The sequence below is a fragment of the Paroedura picta genome, chromosome 4 (assembly GCF_049243985.1).
Source record: "Paroedura picta isolate Pp20150507F chromosome 4, Ppicta_v3.0, whole genome shotgun sequence".
In the NCBI taxonomy this organism is placed as follows: Eukaryota; Metazoa; Chordata; class Lepidosauria; order Squamata; family Gekkonidae; genus Paroedura; species Paroedura picta.
In genome coordinates this window covers 98,381,872-98,402,569 of record NC_135372.1, presented here as the reverse complement: position 1 = coordinate 98,402,569, position 20,698 = coordinate 98,381,872, and the positions used below count along the sequence as shown (strand labels likewise).

The following is a 20,698-nucleotide window of genomic DNA, read 5'->3' as shown; positions in this document are numbered from 1 at the left end:
AGGCAATCCTCAATATTCATCCCGGCTGGACAATAGTGAAGACTGACCCTCCCTGAGAGGAAGAGGAGAGGAAAGAGATTCCTCTCAACAGTGAGTTTAAAAATTTTCTGAGAATGTGAAGCAAAACTGACTTATGGGGGTGTAAAGGTATCCCCTGTGCAAGCATTGGGTCATGTCTGACCCTTGGGATGACGCCCTCTAGCGTTTTCATGGCAGACTCAATACGGGGTGGTTTGCCAGTGCCTTCCCCAGTCATTGCCATTTACCCCCCCCCCAGCAAGCTGTACCCAGCTTGCTGGGGGGGGGTTAACAGTATGGGGGCGTAGTCATATTTAAACCATAGACATCACATTGAGCTAGATAGAATCAACTTTGTCAATGGTGTGGCTAAATAAACATATCTTTGACACTTTAGACATTCATCTTTTGTCACAATTGTATCCCTGAGAAAGCCAGAGACAAATTTTGAATTTTTTACTTATCTTTTTTACATAGTGCATGCTTTGTTGAGCTATTGTCACAAATAGGGGCCTCATGATTTTCCAGCCGTTTAGCAACAATAAAGCTGGAAAAATTAAATCATTCCTGTGCTTCATGGCTGCTTCATTGTTGCTCTTAATGTACTCATCAGGCAGAATGTGGAACTGTCCTAATAATACCCAAAGAATCATTACCAGTGATATATCTCAGTTCAATGATTTGCTGCAAAATAGTGGTAATTGTTTTGCCCTGTAAGGTCTATCCCACAAAAGGACTCTGAGGCTTGCTTTTGTGTAATCCCAGTATTTCCTCCCCATTTCCTCCTCAAAATCCAAGTATTTCGGAAATTGCTTTTAAAATAATTTGTGCACCCTCTCAATGTTGGTTTGCCAGACAGGAGCCCTCTTAACTGCATTCTAGTTCTGCCATCCTTACCTGGGGTCATCTGCTCCTCCAGGGCAGTCTGTGAAACCTGGAGGCCAGGAGTTTAGGCAGTCCTTTCTTGCCACTTGCAGCAATCGCTGATAGCGAATGGAGAAGAGTACTGACTCAGCCCACAAAATAGACTCCCAGATTTCTTCCCTAGGCCTTAAAAAAAAGTTGCAGACTGCAAATAGGAATTTAAGAGTGGATTATAGAACAGAGCACAAGAGTTCCAGGTGCTTTGTAGGTCTCTTGGTCTCCAGTGCTCAGCAGGATCACTGCTGTTAGTGCAAGAACTGATATTAAATGTCGCTGGGCCAGAACTTTCCCCTTGTTTTCATACCACGCAGCTATGTCATGCAAAAGGCTCATATCCTTCTAGCAGAGAGCAATGACAATTTTATAAGAACCTAAGAATGGGACGTACTAAAACAAAGGATAGCGACTGCCCATATGTCACCCTAAGAACAACCCTGCTGGATCAGACCAGTGATCTATCTAGTCCAGTCTCACAGTGGCCAACAACAGGATTTAGAGGCTGAGGTCTTCCCCTGATGTTGCCTTAGACTCAGAGGCCAGGAACAGTCTACAGACTGTTACTTTATTCATGACAAATGTAACAGAGTTTTATGTGTCTGAATTGCTTACCATGTAGGTGCAATGACAAGTTACTATTTGTATCTCTAAAATAAACTACAGTGCAGTCCTTACAAGGCTATATCTGCTTAGGACTGCGTTTTGGTTTTAAATTTTGGCCTTATAACAACAAAAAAGTTCTGTTTTGAAGTAACTGCCACCTCAACCTGGATCTTGGCCATTCAGTAGTCTTTTGTGTAGCATTATTTCTTTCCAGGCCATTATGTTAAGAAAATACTGGCTTGCTTTGTATTTTTCACCTGATGTTTTGTGGATTTTAATATTATTTTCTACTCTGAGAGCTCAGATGAATTGAAAAATGGATTATCATTCCCCAACTAATCTCTAACATTAATTGCTGGCAGGCCAGCAACTTGCCTATGAAGATTTCCATTATGCTATAGAGGTGCCCTGTCCATCATTTGGGAAACGTGACATAGCACTCTTCCTATCATTGGGCCCCTTTGGAATGGGGAGGAAGTGGTAAGTTGTGTGCTTTCAGAGTAATAACTTCTTTCAGTTTCTGCTTCCCTTCTAAGGTGGGGATCTTTTGATCAAAACACTGCAGAATGTCAGAGCTCATATATGTATGCATTACAGACTTTACAACAGGAAACGTGCCTCCTACAGCCCCTCTACTCCCCATTTCCTGTTCAAACACATGTGATGCAGAGAGAAAGTATCGTTTAAGTCAATGACTGATGAAATACAAAAACATAAACAACTGTAGAGCACCAACATTTAAAGATCTTGTGCCATGTTTATTTAACTCACAGTGCCAATTTCCTTCTGTGTCTGTGGTGGCTATGGAAAACTTAAGATATGAAAAATAACACCGTGATTAGAATTTTTAAAAAATGTCTTCAAGGAGTAATCCTCTTGCTGTAAGGTAGGAAACAACTCAATTTTTTAAAATATTGTAAACAGTAAAAATAGAAATATGTCATATCAGTAAACTGGCAAATGGGTTATCTGAATACGTATACATATTTTTATATGGAAATTCATTGCAGAAACTGATCCAAGTTCAACCACTGTGACTGATCCTGGATAAAATATTTTATAAGAAACTGGATTTTCAGCTGAGAGCAGAACAATATATATGTCTGTATTCCTTGTGCACTGATTAGTTTGGTTTGGGAGGTTTTTCTCCTTAGTTTGGTACTACTGTTTCAATTTTTGTGAAATAGTCTTCATCCAGATTTCAAGATTTTCCTATGAATACATGTGCCTCTGTTTGGAAGATTTTTAAGTCTCCTGGGTTAAAAAACTCATCTAATGTTGTAATGCATATATGTAGATCATGTTGGTTGCATGCCAAATGCTAGAAAGCATTGTGTGCCCACTCTCCTATTATAATGTTCACAAACTTCACAATACTTGGTTTCCAAGTAAAAATCTGTCATAAAACAGCCCTCCATCTGTAGTTATTCATATCAGACCTGGCTAACTAGTTGATGTCCTACTAGGTCAGTCATGTATGTTGAGGGGCTGCTGGAATTAAAATGACAAATGAGGGATGACTCACAGTGCTCTCTGACACGGAGCTATACCCTTCTAAACCTAACTGTAAGCTTGCCCGAGGAGTTTTGAACTGCTCCCACCCTACTGGCTTTCTGCAAGCTATGCAAAAACAGCTTTGTTAAAGAGGGCTTTTCTGCAAAAGAAATTCTTTCTTTTCCCCTTTTTTATTGGGTTAGCAGTGTACAAAAGGCTTCACAAAGTTACTTGATTAGGGATAGTACTGTATATAGTTTACTGTAAATTGGATGCTGTTGTGTAATTTTGCATTGTTTAATGTGTCATGTTAACACTTATGCTTTGCTTCAGTTCTATTTTTTTTTACCTGATGGGATCTACATCCCAAATCCTATTTCATTGTTTCTTGACTATCCCATCTTGTTGATTGTTGAATCACTCTGTGTGATCCTTCTTGAGCCCCAGTTAGGAAGGCAGAGTATAATGAAGGTAGATTTTTAAAACTCCTCTGCTTAAGATGGCATTGTAAGGGCTCATTTCAAAGCATTTTTAACTGTGCTTTTGCAGCTGGATTTTCTTGTTCAAAATCTATTTCTAAATTACTTCTAAAGTGCATTGTCCAACTTGTGCAGAGTGTGCTATTGTGTGTTGTTAGCACGGCGACTGCTTTGCTTGGAGGTTAATTTGAGTGGAGATTCTGTTGGCAAGAAATGTTCCACAGAGGCTTCCAGGGATGTATTATATGCCAATATCAAAGCAACACCAAAGAAATGATATAGGAAGTATTCAGTCTGAGGAAATTCAATATGGTTTTTATTTTGAACATGTGGAGGTACTTCTAGAGAAACAATGAATCTCTACCTGACTTCCATATTTGCTTCAGTACAGTTCTACTTCCTCTTACAATGATTTACCTTCACGTGTTTATCATGCTGCTATATTCTGTTATTTGGTATAATTAATAGTTTATTAAATTCCTTATAAAATTATATTAAGATAGATGGATATGGTTTCACAACAACAGCTTTGGAAAACAGCTGTAAAATTAAGCAAAGGAAAGAATGATCCTACAAATCCATTGGTGGTAAAAAGGAGTATTCAACAGTTGGAAGAGTCTCCTGAATCAAAGCAAAAGCTCTGTGCATTATCAGAAAGCATCACTATTAGCAAAAGAGAGCTGTAGTGTCTATTCCAATATCTCCAGGAAACTCGCAGTTATTATCTTCACTGTTCTTCCTTAAGAAACACAGTAAAGTAATGATCTAGCATGGTATAAAAATGTTAACATTTAAGTAGTGATAAGTTTTTTGTTTTTTATTGGTGAAGTAGAATCATAGAATCATAGAATCATAGAGTTGGAAGGAGCCATACAGGCCATCTAGTCCAACCCCCTGCTCAATGCAGGATTAGCCCTAAGCATCCTAAAGCATCCAAGAAAAGTGTGTATCCAACCTTTGCTTGAAGACTGCCAGTGAGGCAGTATAAACTAATACATTGTATGTCAAATGTTGAAGAAGTGAATGGCCATCCTCCACCACTAGGTAACAGACCTACTCTAGGTGGATGACACGGTAATCTTATCCCAAACACAGTGAGCTTGATCCACGACTTGCGAACATTAAATGACTACTGTAGTAAAAAACCAGTTAAAAATAAACTGTGACAAAACTAAGACCATGCTTTTTGCCAAACTGACTTCTAAATTCAACTGGCAGGTAAACTGTCACTATGTAGAACTGATAAATCAATTTAAATATCTTGGTTTAAATTTCAGTTACAACAGCAAATGGACAATTCATAGAGGAAAAACCATTAAAGCTTCAAAAGGCCTTTTGGCACTTTTAGCCAAGTTTTATCATCATAAAGGCAATACAAATCTTCCAACTACCCTTAAAATGTACAACACAAAGATAGTTCCTCAGATTTTATATGGCATTCCAATTCTGATATGGATAGAAGCTTTCATTGACAATGCAGAAGGCATGCAGCAGCATATGCTCTCCTTGATTCTGAAATATTCCTTTACTATATAAAACCACATCACTGTATCTTCATATCTTGGATGAGTACTTCTTAAAACAAGCCTATCTGTTAGCATGTGTAAATAACCTCCCTTAAAATATAATAAGTTACTACTGTAACTATTAAGATTTTTTCTATCTTAAAAGATAGCCATCTTTTAAATAGAATCTGTAGCTACCTAAAAGTTTTGTTAACTATGTTACGCCAGTAAAGGTACTCTGACTCTCTTACTGCACATGCTAACCTCATTCAGATCATCTTCAATCTTTTCAGGTGAGCTATCGAAGGCTCTCTACAGCTATTCTAGTGTATTATTAATACTCCAAGAGAAGCTCCTCCCCTGCAGAGCTCTTTAGAGGCCGTCTTCCAGCTTAATGATTATGTGCTTTTTAGGTAGGAGCCTTCAGTCCTTTCTTAGCTGCTGCATTGTGAGGACATGTTCTCTGCAGCTAAGGATATTATGATGTTGGATATTTTTCTTGCATCAAAAATGTTGCAGAAAATTTTATTTTTAAAAAATTGAACCCAGTGTGGTACAAAAATGACTTGAGCATTTGTTTTTCTTTGCCTGGGTGAGGCCCATAATACGGGCACATGTAAGAATTGCTTTCAATGGGCTGCATCTCGAAGGTGTAGCAAGACCCAGGACCATTCTGCACTTCTAAAAATTTAGCATTAAGCAACCAGCATTGCTTAAAGCTATTAAAAAACACGCTCCCTGCCATTTCTCACCTTCTCGCTCTCCTCCTGATTTCTTACGCTTCCTGGCACTCAGCATGGCTGAATAAAATGGCTGTGGAGAGAGACTCGCAAAACCTGTGAGTCTCCCCCTGGCTGTCAGTCATGGCAGCCAGCCAATCAGCTTTCTCCCAGTATTAAAGGGAAAGCAATCTTTTTGGGATTCCCCAACTATCGCTTTAAAAATGGAAGATTTAGCTGCCGGTTTGCTGCTGGAAAGCTGGATGCAGACGATTATTATTATTATTATTATTTAATTTCTAGACCGCCCTTCTCCCAATAGGTCTCAGGGCGGTTTACAACATAAATAGTTAAAACACAATAAAATCCCCATAAAAACCCCAATTAAAAATTACATATAACATATCACATAACATATAGCGGCGGTGGTCACAATTCTGATCTTAGTTCAGCCTGGTGGAGAGAATAATGTTCAGAAGAGGGTGGCACCAATACAATAGATCTAACCATGATCTCGGTGTTAGAGATCTCAATATTGGAGGGGATCCTCTGATGGATTAGTGGGAGAGCTGCCCTGGCCTCAACCATATGCCTGGCGGAAGAGCTCCGTCTTACAGGCCCTGCGGAAAGCTGGTAGATCCTGCAGGGCCCTTAGCTCTTCTGGGAGCTCGTTCCACCAGGTTGGGGCCAGGACTGAAAAGGCCCTGGCCCGGGTCGAGGCCAGGCGCACATCCCGTGGGCCCGGGACAACCAGTAAATTCATACCTGCAGAGCGGAGTGCCCTGCGGGGGGCATAAGCAACCAAGCGGTCCCGCGATGTTGTGTAAAAGGAAAAAAAAAAAAGCGTCTGCATAAGGTTAGGATTTTATATTTTCACTTGAGTGTAGAATGGCCCCTAGTTCTGCACTACACCTTTGAGACGCAGCCCATCTCCTAGCTGTGCCATGGAGACCCGTGCACCGAAGAGCTCCTGGAGAAAGAGGAGACAGTGGTGCTTACAGGCAGACATTCAGCTGTTGTTTGATTTAGGACTATGGCTGCTGCTTTTGTTTTGAGGAGACATGCTTGACTTCCACAGTCCTTTCTCCTGAGACCAGGCTGAAGGTGGAAGGCCTCCCCTTCGAGGGAACAACTCTTTTCACTTTATCTGATGATCTTTTAACTAAAATTTATTGGGCATTTCAGGAGGTCATGCTGATCCATACAGGCTCCATCATACTATCAGTCCCAATCACCCTACTCTCAGCACCCTCATCTGCAACAACAGGCATCACAGTATCCTATACAATGCCCTTTTCAAGGTCTATAGTTCAGGGCAAGTGTAGACTTTATAACAGAGCTAGAAATCTGGCTCCATAGCAACAATTGTTTCCTAAAGTAGCGGTCCCCAACCTTTCTCAGGTCAGGGACCGCCTCCGGAGTGAGGGAAGAGCTGACGGCCCGGGTGCTGCGAAAACACGCACGCACAATTGCCGCACATGCGTGTTTTCGCCACCAGGTGGGGCTAACGCGTATGTACGGCAACGGCGCGTGCGCGTTTTCGCCACTATGGGCGCTAACGTGCATGCGTGGTGCATGCACGTTTGCGTCACCGCCATGCCGGCGGCTGCGCCTGCCTCTTCCTTCCTTCTTGCTGCCGGTGGGGGGAGGTAGGCGTGGTTGTCGGCGGCCCGGTACTGTGGCCTTTGCAGCCCGTCACTGGGCCGCAGACCAGGGGTTGATGACCCCTGTCCTAAAGAGTAGCAGCAAGCTGCAAAGGGTCCATTGTGAGTAGGACCAATAAAGGGCCAGCCACCTGCTTCTCTACAGATGGTTTAACAGTCTTCAGCACCAGGTAGTAGTAAGTTACTAATGACACAGGGATCCTCTCAATTATTAGAAACTCTGTTTAAGTCAGAGCAGGAGTTGTCTTCCCTAATACAAAAGGTGTGATTCAGTATGCAATCCAAGTGGCACATGATCTGCCTTTTTTTGTGAATGACAATTAAATCCAAAGTACTGATTTGCTTTTCTAGCAAAGTATTATCATACCACATATTTTGGATGTTACTAATTTGCTACTAACTTTCTCCTTATCTGTACATTTATGATCCCTTTTCCATTGTCTGAGGAAATGTGCATGCACGTGTAAGCTCATACCTTGAATAAATCTTTGTTAGTTTTAAAGGTACTATTGGACTCAAATTCCATTGTGTTACTTCAGACCAACATGGCTACCCAGTTGAAATGGGTTGTCTGTATAAATAGACATGTTCTAAAAAGCTCCTGACTCAATAGCACCACTAAGCAAGCAACACGAAGACCAAGGAGTACTCCAAACAGGTCAGAGACAAAGTTCTGGAGAAGTATAGATCAGGGATAGGTTATAAATACATATCCCAAACTTTGAATATCCCACAGAGCACTATTAAGCACATTATAACAAAATGGAAAGAATATTGTACCACTACAAACCTGCCCTCTGGAACTCACAGACTTGACAAGGAGGGCATTAATCAGAGATGCAGCAAAGACATCAAGGATGACACTTAAAGAGCTGCAAAGATCCGCAGTGGAGATGGGAGAATCTGTCCATGGGATCACTTTAAACAGAGTGGGGCTTTATGGGAGGGTGGCCAGAAAAAAGCCATTGTTTGCCCAACTACATGTGGCAGACTTCCCAAATACATGGAAGAAGGTTCTCTGGTCAGATTAGACAAGAAGTGAACTTTTTTGACCAGCATGGGGAATGCCATGTGTGGCGTAAACCCAACACTTCCCATTACCCCCAAGAACACCATTCTCACAGTGAAGCATGGTAGTGATAGCATCATGCTGTGGGGATTTTTTCATCAGCAGGAACAGGACAACTGGTCTGGTTTGAAGGAAAGATGGATGGCACTAAATACAGGGCAATTCTTGAGGAAAACTTGTTACAGTCTGCCAGAGATTTGAGACTGGGATGAAGGTTTGCATTCCAGCAGGACAATGACCCTAAACATAAGGGTAAAGCTATACTGGGATTGTTTAAAAGGAAGAAATGTTCTGAAGTGGCCTAGTCCTGTGGTTCCCAAACTTTTTAGGGCTGCCGCCCTCTTGGCTCCCAGGCCACATCCCTAATGTCTCCCTAAATACACATATGAATGCACATTTCAAAACACTCTAAATTGTCTACACTTCATTTTTGGGTGTTGTGCAGCACATGAGTTCTTTGTAAAAGTCATTTGTAAAAGCCTCCATGGGTCCTCATTGAGGAGAAAAACAGACAAGAAAAGAGAGAGAGAGAAGCAAGCAATGGGAAATCCCATGGCCAGGAGCAAAGAAGAGATGGCTTTTCCAGCCTCTTGAAGATGGAGACATTTGAGGAAGGATTGCCAACCCTGGGTTAGGAAAGTCCTAGAGATTTGGGGTGTTGCCTGGGAAGGACAGAGTTTGAGGAAGGAAATGAGCTCGGTAGGAATATGATCCCATCCACCTCACCTTCTGAAGCTGTTGCTGTCTTCAGGAAGTTAAACAGGGTTGGCCCTAGTCAGCACTGGGACTGGAGACCACCAAGGAAGTCCAGCATCACTTCTGTCCAGAGGCAGGAAATTGCAAGCTACCTTGGAATGTCTCTTGCAAGGAAAATGCAGCTGCAGTAGGAAAAGTTGGACTGCTGCTTCCCTACTGCCCCCGAATTTGTCGTCATTGTACTACTGCACCAAAATTCTTCACTCCCCTCCCCCGGATTCTTCCCCCCCCCAAAAAAAAGGAGGCATACCATCCACTTTGAGAACTCCTAGGCTAGTCAAAGCCCAGACCTCAATCCAATTGAGAATCTGTAGCATGACTTAAAGATATTCTGTACATCAACACTACCCATCTAACTTGAAGGAGTTGGAGCAGTTTTGCCTTGAGGGAAGAGCGAAAATCCCAGTGGCTAGATGTGCTAAACTGATAAAGGCATACCCTAAGAGTCTTGGTGCTGTAATTGCAGCAGAAGATGGCTCTACGAAGTATTGCCTTTCAGGGACAAATACTTATGCACAGTCATGATTTCTGTTTTTCTTGTATTGAGTATTGTTTGTCTCACAATAAAAAAAATGTTTTGCACCTTCAAAGTGTTAGAGATGTTTTAAGAATCAAACGGTTCTAACCACCACCACCCCAAAATAAACCCAACTAAGTTCCAAGTTGTCACGCAGCAAAAAAGGACAAACACTGAGAGGGGTGAATACTTTTGCAAGCCACTGTACATATCAATTTTCCTTCCACTCATTTCTCTCCTCTTGTTAAATATTTTTTGTCACTAGGAGGCAGACGTTTACCAGTAAAGTGGGACTCTGGTCCTATTTGCATAGATCAGTTAACTTTGAATGTTCTAAGACCAAACGCTATCTGGCCACTTGTGACAGAAAACATTTTATAAGCACAGGTATTGTGTGAATAGGCATCTCAATGTGCTGTAGCTTGATTAACATTCACCAGTCTCAGACATTAAGCAAAAGGAGCCAGAAGGGGTATCATGCACAGTTATGAAATAATCTAAGAGGAAACATTTTTCCCAAGGCTATTAATTGTCTTGATTGTGTCATGATGGATTGCAGCCCTCAATATTGTGAGTATTCCTTTGAGACATATGAATTATGTGTTTATTATATTTCTACCGCACCCTTCCTCCAAGGAGCTCACAACAATACTGTGAGGCAGGGCAAGATGAGAGTGCGTTACTTACCCGGTGCCACTGAACAAGCTTCATGGCAGAGATCTGAACCTGCAAACCATTACAGTAAGCTGGCTTTTCTTTGATTTGTGTAGTTTGACCAGCTACCAAAGGAAGATGCTGATGTTAACCGAGTAGAACAAGCCCTTGATCCATCTACTAGTGGCAGAGCAATGCAAAGTGGCACTTGAATGCAGCAATGAGAAGCTACAACATGAATATTTTATACTGTTACAGTAGTTGGATCCCATAAAGCAGTAGTCCACAACCTTTTTATCACTGGGGACCGGTCAACACTTGACAATTTTACTGAGGCCCAGGGGGTTAGTCTTTTGCCGAGGGATGTCACCGCCACCACCTGAGCCCCTGCTCCGCTTGCTTTCCCAATGGCACCCCTGACTTCCCACCACCTGCTGGGGGGCACTGCCAGCAGCAGCTGCACAGTGCCAGGCTGAGGGGGATCCCCAGCCATGGCAGCCACCGGTGACCACCAAAGGTGATCTTGCGGCAGAGTGGCAGGGCAGCCCCCGAGGCAGCAGCCGGGGAGGAGGACGAGGAGGAGCCCCGGCCTGGTACTGACTGGTCTACAGACCAATCCCGGTCCCTGGACTGGGGATTGGGGACCACTGCCATAAAGTATCCTGGGGCCAGGCACAATTAATAAGAACATTAGAAGAGCCCTGCTGGCTTAGACCAGTGCTCCAATTGTCCAGCATACTGTTTCATACAATGGCCAAGTAGTTGCCTTGAAGAGGCAAACAAACAGAGCATGGTGATCAAGGCCTTTTCCTGATGTTACCTCCTAGCACTGAGTTTCAGAGGTCTGCTGCGGACATTCATCCTCCATGAATCTGGCCAGCTCTTTCAAAACTATCCATGCTGGTGGCCATCATTACACACATTGGCAGTGAATTCCACAATTTAATTACTTGTTGAATAAAGAAATGTTTCCTTTTGTCTGTCTATTTTCTACCATCTACTGTCTATTGACAGATTGTATGCCCTTGAGACCCAGTTATACGCAAGAGGGAGAAAATCCTCCCTCTCTTCACTTCCTTTACCCCATAAATAATTTTAGAAAAATCATTTTAGGCGTCTTTTCCTATACCAAAACCTCCTGAACTCCTCAGTTTTTCCTTGATCATCTTGGTTGCTCTTTTCTATTCCTTTTGCAGCTCTGCAGTATCTTTTTTGAGACACAGCAACCAGAACCATGCACAGTAGTCCAAATGATGTCACACCCTGACTTTGTACAAGGGCTTTATCATATTAACTGTTTTATTCTCAAGCCCTTTCCTACTTGCCAGAATGGAGTTTGTCTTTCTCATCAGTGATGTTCCCTGAGTCACCACTATAATCCCAAGATCTCTTTCAGTCTTGTTCCTTGTTCTCAGTTATCAGAGAGCTTATGAATACCTATCAGTTCTGTATTTTGGCCCCTTTTCATCTCCTGTATGCGAGCCTTCCATCCCCCTCCCCCCACAGCCACAAAACCTTGGTGAATCTGCTGAATTCTTACCATATGCATACCTGACAAACAGTTTCCTCAGAACAGGTGCTGTCTTTGACAACTTCTTTGACTACTGGACGGAGACTCCCTATTCAGAGTAACACTTGATTCCCACATAACTAGAGGCTTCTGAAGTCTAAAATATTTAATGGATTCATCGCCAGGGCAATCTGGATCTGTTTGCAGAGAAGCTGGAAGCAAATATTCATGGTTGAATTCCTGGTGAATTATAAAAATGCAGCTAGTGTTCTGAGTCATAGCTCCATAGCTAATGGAGCAAACATGTGGACCTACCGCTTCTACAGAAAACCCCAAAACTTGGTTGCCGAGAACTATGACAGATCTTGGGTAATTTCCTCATGTCTAATGAATTACTCAAGGTTCGTTGTCTTGATCGGTTTTGCTGCCCCCCCCCTTTTTTTTTTGCCAAGAATTTAGGAATTTGGAGGTTACAGCGCATTAGATCATTGCTTGGGAAGAGAAGTTCTCATCAGATTTTATCTATTATATTAACGGGCAGAAAATTGATAAGAGTGGGGGATATGTTTACTTGCAAACCGTGTAATATGTAAGAACTGAAACATTTCATATCAAAGTCTAATGGAAAATAATATTATTGTCCATTGAGTAATTTATGCTCAGTGTCAGATTGAGGATAAAAGAAAGTTTACTGGAACTCATACATGCAAACCACAAATATGAAGACACAAGCACTTAGTTTATTGATTTTTGTTTATTTAAGCTGTTTCCATACTGAATGTTTATATCCTTGGGTCTGACAGTAGTTGAAACTGGACTGTGAAGACTGGCTTTAGCTCCTGCCCCCACCTAGCTATCATGGCAAATCTTTCTCTCTCAGAGCCCTGACCTGGATAGCCCCCAATCAAGCCTGATCTCAACAGATCGTGAAAGGTAACCAGGGCTGACCCTGGTTAGTATTTGGATGGGAGACTGTCAAGAATTTGGTTCATAGTTCCTCTGAGGAACACAAGGGGTCTTGATGCAGAGGCAGACAACTGCAAACCACCTCAATGTCTATTGCCTGGCTGCCAGACAATCCTAGGATCGCCTGGCTATATTACACACATGCCATACAATAAATACATAATTCTCTCTCAGTCTAACATGGGGTTTTGTGGAAATAAAATGTAGGAAGCGGGATCCATAGATTCCTTTGGAGGAAATAAATAAGGTGGATGTTCCCTCTCTCCTTCATACAATCTTTTCTACTTCCATGCTGTTTGACCTAAAAAAAGAAGTAAAAGATATAATCTTGAAATAATTTTAAAACTTTGGGTGGGGGGGGGTTCTTTGTTAAATTTGACATACTTCACAAAGCAGAGAAGGCCCTGAAGAACAGCTGGCTAATCTGCAGTTGTAATGAGACTTTAAGTGAAAAGCCTGCACTTCAGATGCAGGTGTCAGCAACAGACACTTCAAATATGTACTTGTGTGTGTGATGGGAAGCACCATGCACACTAAAAACCAGACCATGGTAAGTAAACATCTGAAACCATCATTACATAAGAAGTCAAGCACTGCAGACAAATGGAAAAATACTTAACAAAGGTATGGTAATACAGTCCTCATGCACTTTGTCACACAGGTTGATACAACTGAGTCCTCTGTAAAGACACCAATAATGGGTTGACAAATTCAGAAACTGGTTCTTACAGGTTATGGCCTCCACTGATTCAAAGAATTAATTAGGTATAAGGTAGGCAAGGTGAGAACAGCTGTCTCCCCTGGCATCGCCTCCATGAAGATGATGCACAGAAGCAGCTACACAACAGCAACCTGGTGCATGAGTTTCTGAAACTTTTGCAAAGACTGAAGGGTTCCTAGACTACAGTAATGACAGCTTGGCCCCAGTGACCAGCACTGACAACTCCTATCCCGCAAAAGCCATTGCTGCATTTATGTATCTTCACTTAACTACATTTGGGTTTCTCATAGTACTCTTCAGCAAAACGAATACAAAACCTTCAGGAAACCACATAAAGGGTGATGCCCTTGCATGAGGGTGGAGATCTTTCCCAAGTGGCACAGCCTGCAACGAAAGCTGCTACATCAGTGCACAAAGACAGCAGAAGGTCTGAGAGTGAGAGGTCTCAGAGCACAGCTGCCAGGCCTTTTGAACTGGGGATGTTGGGAATGGAGATTATACATTTTTCCCCTTTACCCTTGGGATTCCCTATACATTCTAGCCTTGTTGTGCAGAGTTTTTGACTCATACAGTGGGCCAGCCTTGGCTAGATGTATGATGAATGAACTGTTTGGAGAAACCTTGTTGGATAGTAGCTTTTTTCAGAAAGTACATCCAAGAACAAAAATGAGTCTTCCTTGGTAAGGAATGATGGCACATCAGGACTTGTCCATAGTGCAAAGTCCTGCAGCAGATGCCTTATGCAAAAAAGTGGGTAAAATATCTAGAGGGGCTTTGCCTGTCTAATTCCCCTAAACTGTAGAATAAGGTCAATAGTATTGCTATTTCTCAAAAAGGGCTTGAGAGAGAAAACAACATTTGATATTGCTAGGTACAGGAATGGGAAGTGGAGGGACAGAGGCTGTGAATAAATGCTGCCTGTCAAAAATTATTTGCTTATTTACTGGGTGGTAAAAGATGCTATTCAAAGGCGGCAGTGGATGGATGGAGAGACACCAAATAGGCAAAGATAAAGGGTGACGGTCGCATCAGTGAAGAACACACTTTGGGTTCTGTAGAGCCTATTTCCCGCCGTTTTTGGAAATCCACAGTCAGTTGAGAGAGTGAAAAATAACTGCTGCTGATAAAGCTTCATGAAGCCCAGCTGTCAAGGCAGCAGGCCAGGGTCCATCCCTGGGGATCTGTACCAGCTGGGAGACAATGATAGGCTTCATTGCCTGCCGTCTGTTCACCCTCCCTACTCAGGGGACAAGGGCGGATATCATCTCCCTCCACTTTTATGTTGCTGTCTCTTCCTCTCTGGGTCTATATTTGTCTCTTCAGACCCTGTTAAACTTGTGCTTGCAGCTTCACTGATGCCTTGAGGTCTGCCTTGTTAAAATTCACTCCGTTCCCCAGCTTAGTTGCCTGTTTTTTGTTGCTCCTGTGGTAGATGCCCCATGGAGCCAACAGCTTGTGCATAGAAGTAGTCTGAAGAGTCTCATAATACTAATTGTCACATAAAAGGGCATTCAGGCCACTAAAAGAAAACATTTTCCACTAGCAACTGGAGACATGGAGGGAACCAATTCAAAGCCTGGTTAAAACATGTTCTGTCAGGGTGGTAAACATTCTTAAGTAACTTCAAGTGTGCACAGAATAAATAAGAATTTCAGTTCCTTCAGAATTTATATTCTGCATGTGAGCTTCAATATGGCTGGCACTTCTCTGTTGGCAGTTCTAAACATGGGTATATTTGTCTTCTCTTAAACTTCCACCTCTGACTTCTTTGCAAAGTTCCAATGAAACCTGAATAAGATTATCATTTTGATAAGCACTGTATAGCCCAGTTCTGGCCTATGAGCAGTTAGTGACTGCTGCGCAAGGGGACGAATTCTTGCTAGCATTTAGGGCTATGTATACTCAGGGAACTCCCAGGTTTGCAAAAAAAACAACAACCTACAAACAAAAAATATTGTTACTGATGTTATTATTAATTGATGCAGTTACTGAATTTATGTTATATCTGTCACATGGTTTTCATGTTTCCTGTGACCCACCCTGAGCCGCAAGGGAGGGCAGTAAATAAGTAAGAAAATAAATAGATTTGTGGTTGTATATGAAACACAGACCATAGTCAGGATGTCTGAACAGTGATAGATGTTGGTAAAAAAACTGGCCAAAGTTCAGCTGTGTTTTAGGAAACGACAAACAGAAGGAAAGGTTGCCTGAAGCAGGAGAGTGATTCATAGAATTCTGTGAAAACAATTTGTTTACTGCAAACACATACTTCGAGCAACCAAACAGGTGATTGGATATCTGAACATCACCTGGCGGTCAATATAGAAATCAAATAGATTAAATAATCGGAAAAAGAATGTTGAGAAGCTCTATTCTCTCTGCTAAAGCAAGACCAGGAGTTGGTTGTGGTACAGATCATGATTTCTTAGTATGGAAAATTAGAATAAAGCTGAAGAAAAACATCAAAACAGTCATAATGGCATAATACAATCTAAACTAGCGGTCCCCAACCTTCTTGTAGACGGGAACTGCCTCGGAGGGTGGGAGAGAGCCGGCGGCCCAGCCACAGCAGCTGCACGTAAACGTGCACGCGCAGTTGCCGAGCATGCACGTTTTCGCCACTAGGTGGCACTAACGCGCATGCGCAGAACAGCCGCACGTGCGCGTTTTCGCCAGCAGGGAGCGCAAACACGCATGCGCAGTGGCTCTGCGCATGCGCATTTGCGTCACTGGCGTGCTAGCAGCCGCACCTGCCTCTTCCCCCCCTCTCGCTGCGGGGGGAGGAAGGCAGGCACGGCCGCTGGTGGCCCGGTACCATGGCCTTAGCGGCCCGGTACTGGGCCGCAGACCGGGGGTTGAAGACCCCAAAAACCATGTAAGCTACAAGAGGTTTGCATTACTAAGTTCAAGTGAATTTGAACTATGGGTTGAAATAAGAGATACTATCAAGGAAGAATGTACGAAGACTATTCCTGTAGTCAAAAGAAAACCCACAATGGATGACTGAAAGATAGACAAAGAGAAATGCCAGATATTCAAGCTGGATCCAGAAAAGGAAAAGGCACTAGAAATCACATGTCAAATCTACATTGGTTACTGAAGGATACAAGAAAATTCCAGAAGAAAATCAGCTTTTGTTGCATAGATTACAGTAAAGCTCTTGTTTGCACGGGTCATGTAAAGCTATGGTTAACTTTAAAGGAAATAGTTGTGTTACAGCATTTGATGGTTTTGATGCATAACCTGAACCCTGAACAAGCAGCTACTGTTAGGACAAAATATGGAGAATCAGAATAGTTTCCAGTTGGCAAAGCTGTCAGACAAGGATGCATTTTATCTCTATACCTTTTGAATTTATATGCAGAATATATAAGAAAAAGTGAATGTTATTTTTATATTGTGAAAATTTATGGAAGAACATTTGAGATACACAGGTGACACTACATTAGTAGCAAAAAATAGTGAAAACTTTCTGATGTAGGTTAAAGCAGAAAGTGCCAAATTAGATTATAGCTGAATATCAAAAGGACAAAAGTAATGACCACTGAGAAATTATACAACTTTAAGGTTGATGAAGAAGGAACTGAAATTGTTCAAAATGTTCCATTCCTTGACTCCTTCATCTACCTAAAGGGAGACTGCACCCAAGAAGTCAGAAGGAGATTGAAACTAAGGAGGGCAGCCATGATGGAGCTAGAAAAGTTCCTTAAGTATTACAGTGTGTTGCTGGTGACCAAGATCAAATAAATTTATGCCATAGTATTACTATGTATGGGTATGAAAGTTGGACAATGAAGAAAGCTGTCAGGAAGAAAGTGGATTTGAATGTTGTGTTGACAGAGAGTTTTATGGACACCGTGGACCGCCAAAAAGACAAATAAGTGGATCCTTGATTAACTCAAGCCTGAACTCTCTGTAGAAGCTATTTTTTTAAATTGAGGCTATTGTGCTTTAATCACATTATGAGAAGACACTGGAAAAGACAATAATTATAGGAAAAGTTGAAGGCAACAGAAAAAAAGAGGAAGACCCAATATGAGATGGATTGACTCAATAAAAGATGCTACAGCTCTCAATTTGCAAGACCTGAGAATGGCTGCTAAGGATGGGATGTTTTGAAGAACATTAATTCATAGGGTCACCATAAGTGTGAAGTAAATTGTCAGCACTCAGCCTTCCATCCTTCTGAGGTCGGTAAAATGAGTACCCAGCTTGCTGGGGGGTAAACGGTAATGACTGGGGAAGGCACTGGCAAACCACCCCGTATTGAGTCTGCCATGAAAACGCTGGAGGGCGTCACCCCAAGGGTCAGACATGACTCGGTGCTTGCACAGGGGATACCTTTACCTTTTAACACACATAGTGTGAAAATGCCTAAAGGTGGTTTTGAACTCAGCCACAACTTTACAGTGTACATGCATGAAGGGTCATGACAGGGTGACCTATATACTTTGTCCTGAAATTAGGTTTTTTTCATGCATGAATGTTCCATCAAGTTATAATTTGCACATACATATAGATTATCACCACTGATAACATCACAGACTAAGTTTTCATATCACCTCAGCATGTTTCCAAGTTTCACCCAAATGTATAGTTGGCTGACAATCACAGAGACAGAATAATTGCATTCTGTGCATGTATATGTGAACCAATTCTCAGTTCAGCTCCCCAATGAACCTCTTTTTGACTGGTCAAGTGCTTATGCTTAGGGTTACAGGGTGGCAAGGGTATGGATGGGATAGGAGATGCTGAAAATGTGACACTGGTGGGACAACCCACACAATCCCTTTCCAGACACCACTCACTGTGACTGTGTTAACTGACAAAAGAACCACATTGTCACAGCAGCAATATGTTGTGCTAGAAAATTTGATATCTCTGAAACAAAACTCCTTCTTTGAAGGGAAACACGTGGATCCTGAAAGACCAAGGAGTAAAAGGCACATTTTTTTCACTTTGATGATAATCTGGAAAGGACCTAAAAATTTTAAAGCTCTAGGTTAATTGGATAGTTCAGTTGATAGCAGTTGAATTACATTCAGTTACCATAAAGTTAAAGTGCTTAAAAATCTACAAGGGAGATAAATTGGCTACTTGTCAATTTTGCCATGACAAACAGGAGTTTATGGTGGATAACAAACTGAACATGATGTGATGTCGTGGCTCAACATTCTACAGCTATTTAGATTGTAGCAAAAGGAGCTTTTATTTGGTTGAGGAAGCATTTTATGATGTCTAAATAAGAACAAGTTTTGAGTAGTTTCTACTGTTTTAAATGCAACATTTTAGTGACTAGAAAAATATTTGAAGGAGAGCTGGAAGGATGATATAAGCGTTTAAAGGCTGTTTCAGACATAAGTCAAAGTATTTCTGAGCTTCTTTTGTACAGTTGCTTTGTACATGTGAATGTTATTGGGACAGAAAACGGAAGAGAGATTAATGGCAGGGCATCTGGCAGGGTGGACAGCATTCAGCCTGGATTTTGATTTTGGAATGCTACCATGAACAACTGGGGGGAATGTTTACAGTGGCATGCCAAAAAAACAAATCTGGACTGAATCCTGTGTGTGTCCTGCAACTGTGTTTCTGTGGGTTGCTGCAACTAAAGATGGTCGTAAGACCTGGCCCTGAGCTAAGGAGGCATTCACCTCACTTATCTGAACATGTTTGGCAAACCTAGGACATAAGTATCATATAAGGAAGGACAGACATGCCCTGAGGTTATGCCAGAATTGTATGTGGTGACCTGGTGTATTCTAGGTCTGTCAACACCCAAGACAAACCTCACTGTGGGTGTCATGAGTTCCACAAATGTATTAGATATATAACCATCAAGCAATAAATTTGCTTGTAGATTTGTTCTAAGAGATAGTTAAGGTTTGGAGATGAATTTTAATGTCAAAACCAGTCATGGCTGTTTATGCATATTTAATGTTCTCTGCTCTGGAAACAGAGGCTTGATACAGAGGGACTCCCAGTTCTAAATGCCCAAATATGCGGGCTTTGGGGAGATGCTGTTCATGCTTCACCTGTGAACAACTGTCACTGTGCATAAACTTGGTTTCTTTTCCTCTTTAGAAAGAGCAGAGTCCTCTCATCTGGGACTGGCAGTTGAATAGGGCTGATATAATCATAACAAAATGCATATTGGGGAAAGGACCAAACACCTGTTCTCCTTCACACAATGAACTTAATTCTGGTCTATTCTGTGCCAGTCAACGCCCAAGATAAACCACAGCTGGCACAGAAGGCATGGTGTGAAAATTAGCTACCCATATTCTTTTTGAGATAGAAAATAAGAAGGTGGGAACCTCTGTAGATCAGATTGCACTGCAGGTGGAGGGTTGGCACAAAAGGACGGTAAAACAAAAAGCTAGTAGCATCTGTTAAAACTGAGACAAAGGGACAACCCACATGTTACGTAGAGTTGTGTGTAACTTTCCCCCCAATTTTTTAAATGAAAAGCAGACATTGAGGCTGCAAATGGGTAGAAGAGTAGGGTAAAGATGTAGTGCTTATCTCCTTCTTTACTAGGCTGGGTCCAACCAGCTTTCTTGATGTTGAAAATGGAAGCAGGGTCCACCCAGAAAGCTGTGCTGGTGATCATGGGAACTGCATAAACAAAGACCATGTGGGATGGGAGGAAAACTGGGCAAGATTCAGTGAAAAAGCAGGCTGGTTTCAACTGTGTGCCGCATCTACCATCCCTTGTTGCTTTTTCTACTGTTGGGGGGAAATATCAGTCTCATATCTTTTCTCTGCAAGGATAGAAATAACTGAGGGGCATTTTGAGAGGGAAAAAAAGATAACCAAGAAAGGATAAGTGCCTCCTTCCAGTTTGTATTTCTTCCTTTAAAAAAATTGGAGGAAAGTTACAAGGAACTCTATATAAAGTCTGGTTAATTCTAAAGTATAATTTCAAGTGTTCTAGCACTAGGGTCAGTAGGTGTAGAACTTATTAGAAAAGGTGAGTGTACTATCTTTTTTTGAAATGTTCTGTTAATGCATGACTGCAGGAGTGTACTCACCTTGATGCTGGTTAGCCATTTTGGCCATTAGAAGAAATTCAGGAAATTTAAAAGTTACAAATGCCTTTGTT

The 20,698-nt window shown here is 41.9% G+C and overlaps 1 protein-coding gene across 1 annotated transcript in view; it reads left to right on the top strand.

The window, feature by feature from the left end:
• The first annotated feature begins 10 nt into the window (after window positions 1-10).
• Window positions 11-20,698, top strand: part of CCND3 (cyclin D3) — a 91,438-nt gene continuing 70,750 nt past the window's right edge. The window contains exons 1-2 of the mRNA XM_077334575.1: window positions 11-90; window positions 2,316-2,428. The gene's annotated coding sequence lies outside the window, so the exon portion shown is untranslated. The remainder of the gene's footprint in view (window positions 91-2,315; window positions 2,429-20,698) is intronic.